This window comes from Anticarsia gemmatalis, chromosome 25 (genome assembly GCF_050436995.1).
Source record: "Anticarsia gemmatalis isolate Benzon Research Colony breed Stoneville strain chromosome 25, ilAntGemm2 primary, whole genome shotgun sequence".
Lineage (NCBI taxonomy): Eukaryota > Metazoa > Arthropoda > Insecta > Lepidoptera > Erebidae > Anticarsia > Anticarsia gemmatalis.
The window spans coordinates 5339824-5355168 of record NC_134769.1 but is presented as its reverse complement, the minus strand read 5'-3'; the positions used below and the strand labels follow the sequence as shown (position 1 = coordinate 5355168).

Here is a 15345-nt window from a genome sequence, read left to right as displayed (position 1 = left end):
TTTGTGTTTGGAGGAAAATTGAGGGAAACGGGTTTGGTTTTTAGTTTTGTTTTGTAATTTTTGCTTCAGGCTTTTGGTTACAGGAAAACCAGTTTGGTTTGGATTTTTTTGTTTGAGGCTTTTTAGTTAGAGATGAATCCTATAAAAATATGTTTACAACTTTGTATAACAAGTTTAAATAGATTAATTTTTTTTTTCTTTCTCAAAAAAATAATATTAACCCATTACTATCTCACCGCTGGATAAGGGTCGTCTCCCGTAATGTTGCGAGAGGTTGGGTATACCACGCTGACGGAGTGCGTATTGGGAAATTTGCATCTCTTCAAAATCTTAGACGGGTTTTCATATCAAGCAAACTTTATTAAAAGCAATGATCATACATTTGTTTGAAGGCAATTTTCTCCAAACCTAATGGGCCGATTAAAATTATATTTACATGAATGGCCGAAATCATTATAAGAGTTACAATTGAATATTTTCATTACGAAACACTTTCCAAAGATCTCTGTATATCTTACACCAAGGGCACAGTCATAGCGGACCGAGTAATGTAGTTGTTTCACCCACTCTCAAAACTCTCAAGTAAGAGTAGGCGTTTATTTTAAAACACTTCATCATCGCACTGTCAACTAACATTTATCACGACTTTTAATTTAATATACAATACGTTATCTAACAGATGTTATCTCAAAATCTGCGCGTTCAAAGCGTTAATGTATGGTAATCATAGTCATTACGCTCAATTATTATTAATATGAGACTAATGAATGATAAAACGACATGTTAGATTTATTGTCGGGTTTATTTATTGATTTTTGAGCTGGTATTATGTGACAGTGGTTCCTGGTTGTGTGAAAAGGTCCGTGTTAATAGACTGGTATCGACTTGGAAGCTCTTAAAACCGTAATGACTAGTAGTTGTAAAGCTGCGTCTACACTAGAGGAGCCGAGCACGAACCGAGCACAAGTTTGTGTAGTGTGGACTGACTTAAGAGCCTGCGAACAAGCGCGTTTTTAGAAGATCTTTATGCTCGGCTCTCCTAGCGTAAACGCAGCTTAATGTAATGCGTAAATAAGTATAAGACATGACGGGAATAAGGTATTGTTTTAAAAGCAATGACATCATTCTTACTACGATAATGCTATAAAAATTATGTACTTGTGGCTGATGGCCTGCTACGATTGGTCGACTGAACCATTGATTCATTGAGGCAGTGTTAGGCAAGAACATGGCAAGTATCTTCTACAAAAATATGGCGTCGTAAGCAAGAGGTTTGTAATTTATAGGGAGATAAGAAGGTACCGATAGAGAAACTCAAGATCGATTGCATTGAAAAGAGAAAGAATAGAACGTAGAAATTGTCAGTAAGAGAAACATGATAAGAAAGAATCGTTGAAATCGTCAGTTAATTTCAAAACGAAGCCGTGGTGAACTCTCCAATTGTCGACCCATATCAAATTCCATCATAACATTAAACAATCAACTTCATTTGTTCTTCAACAAGCGTGTTTACCCCAGGATTTGTCTGTCAGTCAGTTGGGAGCTAACACGGGCATCCTGTCTGTCCGTCCGTCTGATAAGATAATACTTATACATACTGCATTGCTTGATTGTTTAATACGAGAGTTATATGGTTTCCGGTCCTTCAAAACTGAGATAAAATTAAGTCTGGGTAAGCAAAGACAGGTGGAGATTATTAGGGTAGCTAAGTGGCTTGGAATTAAAAATAAATGCTGGTTAGAGAATATGATTTATGAGGTTAATTAGCTCTGTAAATAACAAGAGTGCATCTTACAGATTCTGATGTTTAATAAAATTATGGATAGATCATACATGAAATGATTTTGAAAATGTATTTATTGTAATTTTGTTGTCATCGACAGTGTCCTACTTAATAATCTTATATCATAAGTTTGCTGCAGAGACACTTATGACGTAGTGCAATATCAAAAGTTCTTAAAAGATTTGAGAAATATTATTCAAGAGAGAAAAAACATTGTACATGCTGCAGATTTTTACATTTCTGTGTGTTATAAAACGTAATCACACACACTTCTTATTTGAACACGAAACACACATAAAACCCATTGTCGAGTCACCCACAGTCTCAGACGTCTAGCGTATAGCACAACTCGTAACAATACACCTAAAGTATCAGTTTCATTGATCCCATCACGTTTTGCGTCAAAATCGTAAATAACACCTCATTTGACAGATGGAAACGCACCTTACGACGTTTTTTTTTCAACACCACGTGGTTTCTGCGAAATGCGAACACGAAGGCTCTTAAAAGTGCCGAAAATCATTAAATGCACCTCAACAATAAATGTTTTGTATTTCTAAAACTAGTTTCACAGATATAGAGGAACAAAAAAGTGTATTTTGATGTCTAAATAGACACATCACCGGGTCAGGTAGACGAGGGTAACCGACACTGTTCTCGGCAATAGTGAAAGAAATGTCATTAATTTTAACGGTCGACTGTCCGGCGACATACAGTTTACCTATAAATTCGATAGCTGATTATTCGGAGCCGATTATTCGGAATTTGATCAAGATGTGAATGTTATGTTTTCTTTGATCATCTTCTTTTTTTTCTCTATTTAAACGATGCTGGTTGCTTGAGTGGTTACGATATCAAATTACGAAAATAATCCACATTTTTTTGTAAACGGAAATCACATAAATAGGAGTACAGTCGGGCATATATTCCCAAAAAAAATTTGGCGTTCACCGAATTTTATTACTCCTAAAAATCTTCAAACATTACAATCCTAATGGTAGTCAACAAAGGGAATTTATTCTACCTGGCCGTCTTCTCGTTCCATTGTTCGCCAACAAATCTGGTGCGCATTCGGATCTCTCGAGTTTTTTTTTTTCGAAAAAATCCCTTGTTAGCAAGTCCTCGTATAGATCTCTTTTGTGAGGACAATGGGGGGTTACATATTTATAAGTGGGTAGGTAGGCGGAGATACAGGTGTTTTGTCTAACTGAGCCGCTCCGTATCGAGTATATCTAACATGGAATAGTTATAACTTTATTTCTCGACACACGCCGCAGATCACTCATGTGATCGCTGACAAGCTTGTTACGCTTCCATTGTGGAATTTCGACTTACCGTTATCTGCAATCAATATGAGATACGGTGCAATATAAAAAATATTCAATACAAATCCTAAACAGAAAATCGATTACGTAAAAAATAACATATCAATCAGTTTTATTTGTACGTTGAACGTTAAACAAACACAAGAAAAGCCATTAAACAAAAATATTTGTTCGATTCTTATATCAAAAGAATCTACAGCGGTCAGTACCGTCATTTTTTGCCTCAACCACCTCACGTTCCCGCTTCGGACATCAAAATAGTGTTGCAGGTTTAACAAATAACGTTTTTTAAGTATAAACCAACGAAGCCCAATTAGTTCTACCCAGGAGAGATGGCTCTTTCGACGCTCATTTTACTGGTATTTTTTGTGGGTCTGTTCGAAAAATTTTTATTTAGTGAACGCGACGATTCGTCTCGCTTCTGTGTGTTAATACTACGCTGACTGTACAAATATTTTGTGGTCGTATTTTCTGGTCGTGTCACGGTTGCGCGCTCGATTGATTGTAAATAACTGTGCGACTAAAATGCTGTGATTATTCGCCAGTTGTATATTGAATACTGTTTGCAGAACTCATTGTGGATTGATCTTTACCGTGAAGCATCTTTGATGTGACTAGGAAGAATATTGAACTGTATTAAGCGCCTTCAAGAACTGTAGAGCGTATTAGTTTGATAATTCCATATCAATTTATAATATTTCTGCTGTCAAATAAATTTAACTAAAATTGATAATTCTTTATCATTCTAAATTAAATATGTCAATAGCTTATATTTTTATATTTTTATACAAAGATAAGCCTAAGTCAATTTATTCAATCGACAATGCCCACAAATATTTGACTACAACCAATTACAGAATATTGACACAATTTACTACCGTATAAACTTTTTTATCATAAAAATACCATGTTTGTATTTCTATCAATAAAATCGGTAGACGGTTGTAAAATGAAAATTTCTTGCCGTCACGCTAATTAGTTAATAAAATTAGAAGATGGCTGCCGAACCATTGGTTTATAATAATTGAATGTTTTTGTTAATTTGTTGTCAAGAATGACCAGTTATCAAGACAGTATCTTATAACATTAAAAGATAAATTTTGTTTTGGAAATAAATATTGTTGACATAGAGACAGATTGTTTCATTACTTAATTTCTTACAGTATTTTCATTCACAAAAATGTAAACATACACAAAATAATTTAACAGAAAGTTTTACTTCAAGTAGATTTTGCAGTACTTTGGTATAATTCTTTACTAAAGTAACGCAAGACATTTTAGTTACAGCTATTATGTAGGTCTTTGTACATTACAATCGACAAAAACATTAGATTCAGACCACAAATTAGAATAAATAATTAACCCTTCATACAGTCATCAACTAAAATCCTCCCTAATTATTTTGCAAAACAAAAAAAGCACAAACATAACCTCTCCACACCACCGTTGTATTGAAACCCGAATGTCTTCATCTAAGCCTGTGACCGCAGTTGACCCGGCTTGGCCCAACCAGTTCCCGAGATAGCCCGGGCCAAATAACTAAACGACTTAACGATATCAGCGAAATTACACCACAAGGGTTCCTTTTTTATTTCAAGCGAGCAGTTTATTGCACTTGTCTTATAAAATAATATATTGAGATGTTTACAATAGTAATTTTAGTTTCATTCGTTCTTTATATTTTTTAAATTAGGTCTCTTGGACGATAATTGGTGGTTTTACCCTATCTATTTATAATAAAATAAAAACATTTTAAGTTAAGTTTATTCGCTATTTCTAAAGGCAATCTAGCCTACCCCCTATTCCGAATCTTAAGGGATGAAAACATCGAGTAAGGAACTACAATTCCTATAACACTAGATCACTAAAATAATAATCCTAACATCTAAAACTGCACTATATATTATTCTTTTACTAAAAATAAGCTCAAGCGTAAACAAAACACGAACATTATCTTCATAAAACCAAAGAAATACGCATAACTTATAGGATAAATTGAATCACAATAAAAGCACGCAAGTTAAGTAACCCCAGGAGTCCTAGCTCTTACTTAAGTTTATTGTCTTGGCATGAAATAAATTCGTACAATGGCTGTCCGAGATGATCACTATCAGATAAGTGTAGATAGCATGAATATTGCCCATTCACCGCGGGCTATAGACCAAAATGAATGTTTTATAGAGCAATTTTTAACTGCTGCTTTAAAGGAGTTTTAGAATATTTAAAACTTACTTTCTTGAGGAAAAGGGCAGCTGATGTTTTAAAGACTGAGAAAAGTCAGTCAAATCAATCGGAATTTGGTGGTTTTTACTCTCTTCTCAAGTTGTCAACTAATATTTTTATGAAAGCTATATGGGAGTGTATGGCTCCGTGAATCTGGTAGCGTTTAAATAAAAATGGGCTTTATTAAAATATGACATACTAATAATACAACGGGAATAACGTTCAAAAGCAATCAAAACTTCAGGTCACCAACTCCAAAAATTTTATAAAGATTTTGCATGTTATCCTTAACACGATATTCCAGCTTATTTTCTGTATGGTTACATAAATGTTTCTCAGTACATTTTTAGTTTTGTTCCTCCCTTGCTTACCCCGTCAGAGGCACGAGACATTTCTATAAAATTCAACTTTAATGCATATACTCATTGCACTTGAATTTCATTTCTCACGCATTTTATTGTCCTCGGTTAATAACGCTTTATTATCGTAAATATTCTGCATTGAATCCTATTTAGTTTTATTGCTATTATTTTATATTTAGACATCTAATTTAATACAAGTTTGATGCATCAGTTCATACGATAGATATCTTAAAACATCTTGTGTTAAAGATCGACTCGTGACTCACTACAACCATTTCGAGTTCAAAGCTAAGTCTTTAATGTATTATTATAGAAAATAGATTTACAATATAACAGGTAATCATAAGATCATTGAATTCTTGGTCATAATGAATAATGTGAAAATCAATCAGCATTACAACGATTCCAATTTACGTAAACACCAATCATAGAAGGAGAATCCATTACAAAAAATATAATAACTATACAAAATGATAGAAGATTCGAGTAACAGAGATGATTTATGTTGAAAAAAACCGCAAGCGGCGCCGCAGGGCATGAGTAGATAGGAAACGTGTAGTTTTGGTAATAGCTTAATCAACAAGATCCGAGATCTATCGCGAGATGGGGCATGTCGACGACCGGCGCGCGTGAGCCGATGAGTCGACCCATCGACCAATCGACCAATAATTGTTACAAACGCGCAGGAATTCAAAATGGCTCGTAATGTTTCAGCTAATTGGATAAGTATTAATATTTTATTACTTTGTTATAATGTCGTTAAAAGTTTATAATGTTATGAAGTTGAATTTTAATTAATTCTTTTCATCTACAGATTAGTACGATGTTGAAGAAGCGATTGAGTTAATGATTTTTGTTGAGAAAATGTTATCTTTGTAATTGCAATAATATTTAAACGTCGGTAAAAGTACAGGTATAATTATATAATTCATATACTATTTATATGTAAATATAGAATAGTTATTCATTCAGGATTTGAAATGTTGATCATAGAAAATGCTTTCTTAATGTCCACTTTTTTCGAACCCCAACAAAAATGTTAATGGCATCAAACGCACCTAATTTCTATAATCATGGGCAATACATTAATTCGACATGCTCATGATTTCTCAGCAATTACACGATGTACTATAAGATAGATAGTTCATCTAAAGAATCGATTGTAAGCAAACAAATCATTACTCTATCTCGCGTAGTCGTGATCTAGACGCGGGTCGCTTCGACCGGGGCGGTTCGGAGCCGTTCGTGTACCTCCGCCGATGTTCGTGAAATGTGAGCATTATGAAGTTATTAATGGTGAAATCTTACTGTTTTACATTTTAATGCGGCCGACTGTACATTAAGTATTGTGTGCAAGTTAATATTCGAGATAACAATAGAGGTGTTTTGACTATGAATTAATAATGAGCCATTGTAATTAAAACAGAGATTAGATTTTTTGATTTTATTATCTGACTACTAACCGCTATTGTAATTTTTAACTGTTCTAGCTATTAACATTTTTCGTTGAATTTATCAGCTTTTAAATCACTTTCAGCGTGCTGAAATTAACAGAATTCAATTGAAATGTGTGTGATATCAAGATATTTGTGTTAGTAATAGTTCGTCCGCAATTTCATCTTTCATTTGCCCAATTTCCTCGTCCATTTGGCACCAGAATTCAAAATCTTCAATAAGTACATCAACACGTTTTATTTTTCTTAGTAAAAACACTTCGCTTAGTTTTAATTCTCAAAGTACTTTAAAATTAACTCCAGATGTTTCTCATCATAGTTTTTTAGTTCATTAATTTATTTGCGGCTAAATGCTTGTAAGATAAAACCGCGTTTATGATTATTACTATTGAAATATTTAATATGATTGCGTTATAGCTCGAGGACATGTTTTAATAGTTTCAGTACACAATATTTAGTGTTAACATAAATTTCAGTACATTTATTGCTCTTTAAACTATCATCTGCTATATTAATTTGTTTGTTGTAATTATGTTACATATATTTACTACCACCCGCGATTTTGTGTAGAACCATTTCTATTTTAAAGTAAACTTGCGTTATATTACAATTTTGAAGTATACTACTCAAAGAGTAGATTTCATTGCTTGTTCTGATAAAAAGTATCCTGTGTTACGTTCAGTTCGAAATAACTGTATGAACACTATGTACAGACACTATCTGTTATAATCCGTTCAAAATAGGTGAAATGTAAGAAACATCTATCTATCTATCCTCTAAGTCTACACTAACTGTAAAAATATCTTCTTTCCTATGCATAGTTGGGCATATTTAAAGTTTAACTTCCACTAAACCCTTTCTATGATTACTACTTTTGGCTACAAGGAAAATGTTACTTTAAAATTATCACGTACTTGCGGTCATATCTATATTCAAATATAAATGGTCTACAAAATATAATTCATGCAACCGCATTTTTCAATGGACTGAAAAAGTTTCAACTCTCTGATTACAAGTCATTTCTGGCATTGATTACGAAAATAATGGTGATTCTACAATTCAAAAACTTTACTAATTCAAATTCTTATGTATACCCTGAATTTTCAGCCTATATATTTTAAGCTAATTATGTTATGTAGTTCATTCATCATTCATTACGAATGACGAATGAACTACTACTATAACATAGGTATTAATAAAATTTACAAATATGCCGCGATGACTGTTCAAACTGCATTAAATTTTTGACATTAAACTCTACGGTTTGAACTAAGTAATAAGGTAGAAAATTACGCTATTTAATTAGTATAAGCTTCATTATTTAGACTAAATTAAAGCAAGTTAGACCAGCTTTAACCCGGCAGTGTTGTGTTATAATCTGATTCTAAGTCAGTTCAACTTTGTTAAACAGTTCAGCAAGTTCACTATAAAATCTTTGTAGACATATTAGCTAATACTTTTCAAAATGAGTACATAATAAATAATATGTAATATATTAGGTCGGGGAAAAAGTCTTTTTGCATTATAGTATGTATGAACTTGTAATAAAATCTCTTTGGCTTCAAGAATCACAAATGAGTACACGGTTCATTAGGTTTCTTTCAGTGAGCTCGTGAGGTACCCAAATATCGAGCTTTTTTGTGTAGAGAAAAGATTTTATTACAAGTTTATACATACTATAATGCGAAAATACTTTTTCCCCGACCTAATATAATTTTCTAAGTTTTTAGGCAGGCACTAGTAGCTCAAAGGAGAAAGGCTAGGCTGTCTAGTAAATAATGTTGTTCTTTCTAATTTTTTGCTGGAACTGTCTCGATGACGCAGTCGGAAATGTAACCGACTGCTGATCATTATGCCTCGGGTCCGATTCCCGGATTTTTGTAAATGGCAATACATGTGCTCTATTACTGCATAGGACACACTTCTGTTTAAGCCTTACGCTATAACAGGCGTGTAATATACTTATAGTTATCTATGTGTGTATTTTATTGTTGGATAGCCTGATTTAGTTAATTAAGTAATAAATTCTTTATTAAAAAAAAACACAAACAAAACCTACTGAAATAAATTATTTAAGATTCCTATAATATTGCACCACAATGAGTAATAAAAAAGTATATAAATTCACCCGTTTCAAGCCTTTTTCAAACTCTTTAATTTATATTTCCTTCAATTAAATGTGTAAATAGAGCATCATGTCTTAATGTGAATTGTAGGTTTTATTAAAGCAAAAACAAAAAGGTTATGATTTCATAAAAATAAAAGATATTTATTTAATTGTACGACAGTAGCAGTAGTTAAAAGCAAATGTAATTTTAAAAAGTCTATTACAGAGAATATTATTCTTTATGGAAAAGTTTTTACAATTTTATTTTTGTTTTACGAGTTTTTTTAATTATAAAGTACCTTCTAGCAGCCCGTCCCAGACGGGTGGACATTTATTTTTAACGCAAATATAGTTTTAGTAGGGATCCTTATTTTTTTCTTGCAATTAAAATAACTTATCAGTGATATTGTAGCAGTCAACTGGTAATATATTTTTAAATCGGTCCAGTACTTTATGAGTCTTGATACAAACATGCCTAAATACAAATCTTTCCAATATCAATAATATAAATATTAAACTCTTCCGTGACTGACTTTTGGACAACGCACAGCCGAAACTACTGAGCGTAGAAACTAAAAATTTGGTACGAAGGTTCCTCAGAAAGTGCAGACTACTAAGAGAGGTTTTTTTAAAATTCTACTCTGAAAGGTGTAAAATTCCACGCGGGCAAAGCCGCGGGCGAAAAGCTAGTTATATTAAACACTATAACTTGGGTAATAAACTTTGTACTTCCCATTATCACTACATAGTATAAAACAAAGTCGCCCATTTTGTCTGTAGTCCCTTCGTATGCATAAAACTTTAAAACTACGCAACGGATTTTGATGCGGTTTTCACTAATAGAAAGAGTATTTTTTCCGACAGGTTTTTATATATAATTGAAATACATTGAAACTATATTAGCTGAGTTATAGCGATTTATGTCCAAGAAGTCAGAAAAAAAATCTAATTGAAGATTGCATTTGTGCGTGCGCCGCTTATACCGTTGGATACAAGTAAGAACAATGTATTGCAAAAACATTGGTCTTTATTAGTTCTACAAAAAAGTCCGCGATGACATATATCCAGCTTTTTTATTTAAGTCACAAAAACTACTTTTCTGTATTAAAAAAACATTTAATTCGTTGGGTGATGTTTAACTGGTGATATAACCAATAATACATATATCCTTATCAAAACAAGTAAGTTTATCATCACGAGAATTTAATTTAGATTATTTTTGCAGTTTACAGTGTGTTATTTAGACATATAGTTTAGGAGATATCACGATATTAGTATTGCGGCACGGTACGGGCCGGCCGCGGCGGCGGGGGCAGTAAAAGTAATAAAATGTAGAATGTAAATAATTTAAAAAGTAAACAAGAAAATAATAGTTAGATGTATATAACAAAAGTAGGTAAGTACATAAAAAAAAATATAAAAAACGGTACATAAAAAATAAATAATATTAAAAAGTAGGTACTACGACTTTGATCTATACATATAAGACAAAAAAAAATCTGTACATTACTTAAATATTTTTTCCAAAAACTGATAGGGGGGGCGATCAAAGAAGAGTCACAGAAACCAAAAAACATTTTAATATTTTAAACGCGGTTAAGGGAAAGAGAAGTTATTGTGAATTGAAAATTAGTATCCAAAATGTGTTGGTGCGTTGACTGTATTTGTCGAAGTAGCGGGATACACGCAAACGAAGTTGCGCGGGTCAGCTAGTTATAATATAATTTTGTAAAGAAGATCAAAGTGATTGTATAATGAGTTATTTATGTTAATAATTACTTCTTTTTGAATATATTATTGCTGTATTTTAGTTTAAGTAGATTATGAAATTAATTAATGGTTTTACGGCTGAGTTTATGATGCATGTTGTTATTGTTTTTTGACAACTACCCTCAAGTTTTGAAGGAATTCGTTTTTTGTACAATTTAGGTGTTGAAGTGTCTCTGTGGTACTTTATATGACTGTATGTAGAGTAGTGATATATTAATGCAATTTTAGTTCAAATCGATCACGAATAAGTTAATTCAACAATTCACACATCCGATGCAAATATTTCACAGAAAATGCATAACACTTGGAATACAAAATAGTCATTTTCTCATGTTACAATAAAAATGCAGCGGGTGACGGTTTTAAGTGATAAATAAAATCCCGGCAATTCCCGGGAAATACTTAAACGTGACTGAACTGCAACACCGGACGACTCCCCGCCGTCCCGGCCACTTCTTTGTTTTTAAACACAAAAAGTCAGCCCCTTCTCATTCTCAACAGAGTCAGGTACAAAATAATCCTCAGGCCACATGTTTCAATCTCATACAGAAACTAAACTCGCAAAGTTATAAATAGGAAGTAAAACAATTTCAAAAATGTCGCCGTACAACTGACAATTACGACAACTCTGTTATCTCCCACTTTATTTTAATAAAAATGTTATGAATAAAATAATGTTTACTTACAATCGATATCTTAATTTGTCAGGTCATCTCGTGTCAAACTATATCGCCGGTAGCAAAAGCAATCCATTCGCATAATAATAAATACGGTCACAACACTTGCGCACTTGTCAATTGTATGTTAATTAACATTACACAACAGAGAAAATAAATCAATCACTAACACACGAATCCTCACACTTATTGTCAATGTTTTTAATTTAGAAAAATAATAACGATTGTCAAAGTTATTCACGAAATAAAAAATAACGCGACGAGCGTCCGCCGCGGCTGCGGTACAAACCGATATAGCATATTAATAGCGGGTGGACATGGACGAAACGCGCCGACGGCTATTTCATCTCAATCTTGGCCGTCGAAACGAGACAGTAACATGACAATAAACGATTGTAAAACGTCTAGCGAGAAAGAGACAGCAGTTTTCTCATTATGCGCCCGTCGAGGCTGACATTTCAATCGCGCCATCTCTCTCGCACCGAAAGTTATTTCCGTACAAATTATATGCGGGCGTATTTGTGCTTTGTCCTGCTCTGGCGCGGATAGTGCTAACCAGATAATGTCTTAATCGCATTTTCTTAGCGCTATGCTGACTGATGCACTAACATAAACAATGATAATTCATGGATTTGCATGAACGATAAAGGGGTTTTTATTGAGTCTATTTGGATAGGTGAAGAAATATGGTTAGCGGGAGGTCTTCATTTAATTAAATAATTATCATATTTTTCTCAATGGCAATTTATTTCTTATTATTGTGCGATAATGCCAAGCTAATAGAATAATAACAATATTATATGAAGTGTTTTATTCAAAGTTAATATTAAAATAAAGTAGATACAGTTAGAAATGTCCTGTAGGGCATTGAATAGCGATAACCTGCGATTGTTATAGAACAAGTGGTGACATTTTGTTGCGCATGCGCAGGTACCCGACAAGTGCTATTGTTATTGTTAATACACATGCTATTTTTATACGCTTGTTTAGATTTAGATTGCTTATGGTATTTTTTAAGATGTTATTTAAATATTAACTTGTTATTTACAGAAAAGTAATGTTTGTTTGTTCGTCCTGACAACTGAAGTTGAGAAACAGATTCTACAAGTGTTTCGTGAATATTAAGTTTCATTAGGATAGCAAATCTTGAAAAGACATTTTTCAAGATTTGCTATCCTATCATGCATCAAAAATTAAGATAATTGTAATCCTAAATTCAGCAACGAGTGTTAAAAATTAAATTGTAGATTATCTGCGGGATCTATTTACTTAAAACCTTATAAATTAGTGCTTATAATAGTTATAGCTTTTGCCTGCGGATATTTTAGATTATTTAGCATTAGGTACCATCACCTGTCTTGAACGTTATAATTTAACAAAAGATCAAAAAGGTGTAAGGTGTTGCCTAACGCAAAATTATGAATGGTTTAACATTCAATTTTATTTAAGGTATGCGATAAAAGAAGATTTTAAATTAACATTAAAAAATGTTACTGCAACATCTACGATTAATCTATATCTAAAAATATCATTATTTTGAAAGGTACGATATTGATAATAACTAACATCGCTAGAAAAATAGAAAATAGAATATTTTTAATGGCTGGGAAGATCCGCTTGGTAGTTCCTAAGATTTTTCCACATACACAATCTCACAAAATTCACGCTATCTTTTAGTTGTAGCAGTAAACTTACAAGTTAGAAATAACTTAATAGACGACGGACACTTTGATACTACTGCATCTTTCAAAAATACACAGAATTATTAATTAGAATGTAGATAAACCATGCATGTCAAAGCTCTAAGATATCAGACTATAGTAGACCTATCAATTACTAACAAGAATGTCATTGCTGACTAATGATACAGTCGGTGATAAATAAACAGATAATATTGCAAAACTCATACATTTTTATACCACGCAGCTAGTCAACTTTTTTCTGGTATCCATACTTATGTCTCATATGCGCTTGACTGTCAATCTATCTCTATTTTTCTACTAAACCGCTGGAACAATTGTAATTGAACATTGGCTACTTGCTTTATCGCTAAATTGACCGTATTTATGCATAATTTAATCACAAGACAATTTTGAAATTTTACTTTTTAGCGGATAACGAATACAAAAGTGGTCTAAAACCTTATGCAAAAAAGAACGACACGATTTTCGCCTCAGAAATAGTTTACAAAAAGCAGAACAGAAACTGCCACTGATAGTTATAGACATGTTTTTGAAAAGCCTTCGATATCATAGAAGCACGCATTTGCTGTGTAAAAACGGACAATAGTAATAGAACATTAACCCCTAAATTGCAGATATAATATAGGAATATTTATATTAGTGGACCGACGGAAGACTATCAGTCAGGATAAATAATTTTATATGTATGTAAGTTTAGATATTATTATACTCTTGTACGATAAGATGTATGGATGTGAATGAAGCATGAGAAGTTAGCTAGTGGAGTTTTCTACTCTCTGCCTACCCCTATTGGAAGAAGGCTCAATATTATATTTGTTTGTATATATGTAAATAGAATATTCACCCTCCTAAGTAACCACTAGTTGCCTAATACTACAACCTTTGATATATAGCCAGACGGCATTTTATTAAAACTCATATATTTTTGTATCACATTGCAAATATATCAGTTTGTTCAATTATATTAAAGCTCACTTCGTCAACAGCTCTCAGCTATTATTTTGATACATTAAATAATAAATGTCACCGTAATAAATAAAAGACAGGAAATTGCGAAGGTTACGAGAGATTAATAGCACGAGAATAGAATATAAATAGTCTTAGGTATCATGTTACATGTACTAAAAAACTAATGGCTGGTCGGTAGACTAAATTAGACTAATTGGACTAAAATTTACCGGCTCAATGTAATAAAAATAATATCAGCATTGAAAACTTTTCAACATTAAAAGAATCTATGTTTGGCTTATACATTTAGTTTTTCAGTATTTTGAAGTATCTACAATACAAATCTTGATCTCTGAGATACCTAAGCTGGATATACTGCTTTTGATGCTAAGCTTTACCAAATTATCTTTCTACTTGCAACATGATCATTGTTAGACATACAAACATAAAATCACGCTTCTTCACATACGTTTTGTTATTAGTTATTTAGGAAATACTTCATGTAACAATCATGAACCCTCTGAAAAATAGCGTGTGCCGCTTGTGGGACACTGTTTTTTTAGGCTATAAGAGTAACGTTAATATTTGAGCTCAAATAAACTATAAAACTAAACTACGTATTACAGTTAAAAGCAGTGTTTAATTTTATTTCTTACATTTGATTGTGTTTTCAATGTGTCGTATGCGCTAAGTGCAAGATACTGAAACAATTCCGACTTCTTAAAATACAAGAGCTCTACATTTAAAATTTCAGAATCGCTTAAGCAATTCCTAAGTTCAATACAAACAAACAAAACGAAGATTTAACGCTCATTAAAGTCCAAATTCCGCGTCACACCCAATTTCCTAAAGACAAGTCCATTAGTTTAACTTTAAACTGGAACTATGATAAGTAGTCTAGGCTTTGTGTGATCAGAAAGATACAAGTTTTGGTCAATTTCATTAGTTGGTAGTCAATGTCTTTTATGTTCTAAAATGTTGCTCTTAAGAAAC

At 32.6% G+C, this 15345-nt stretch overlaps 1 protein-coding gene across 3 annotated transcripts in view; it reads right to left on the bottom strand.

Annotated features, from left to right (window-relative positions):
• ci (transcriptional activator cubitus interruptus) overlaps positions 1–11985 on the bottom strand; it is a 106695-nt gene extending 94710 nt beyond the window's left edge. For all 3 annotated transcript variants that reach the window (XM_076130948.1, XM_076130950.1, XM_076130949.1), the window contains exon 1: positions 11711–11985. The gene's annotated coding sequence lies outside the window, so the exon portion shown is untranslated. The remainder of the gene's footprint in view (positions 1–11710) is intronic.
• Between the last annotated feature and the right edge of the window lie 3360 nt (positions 11986–15345).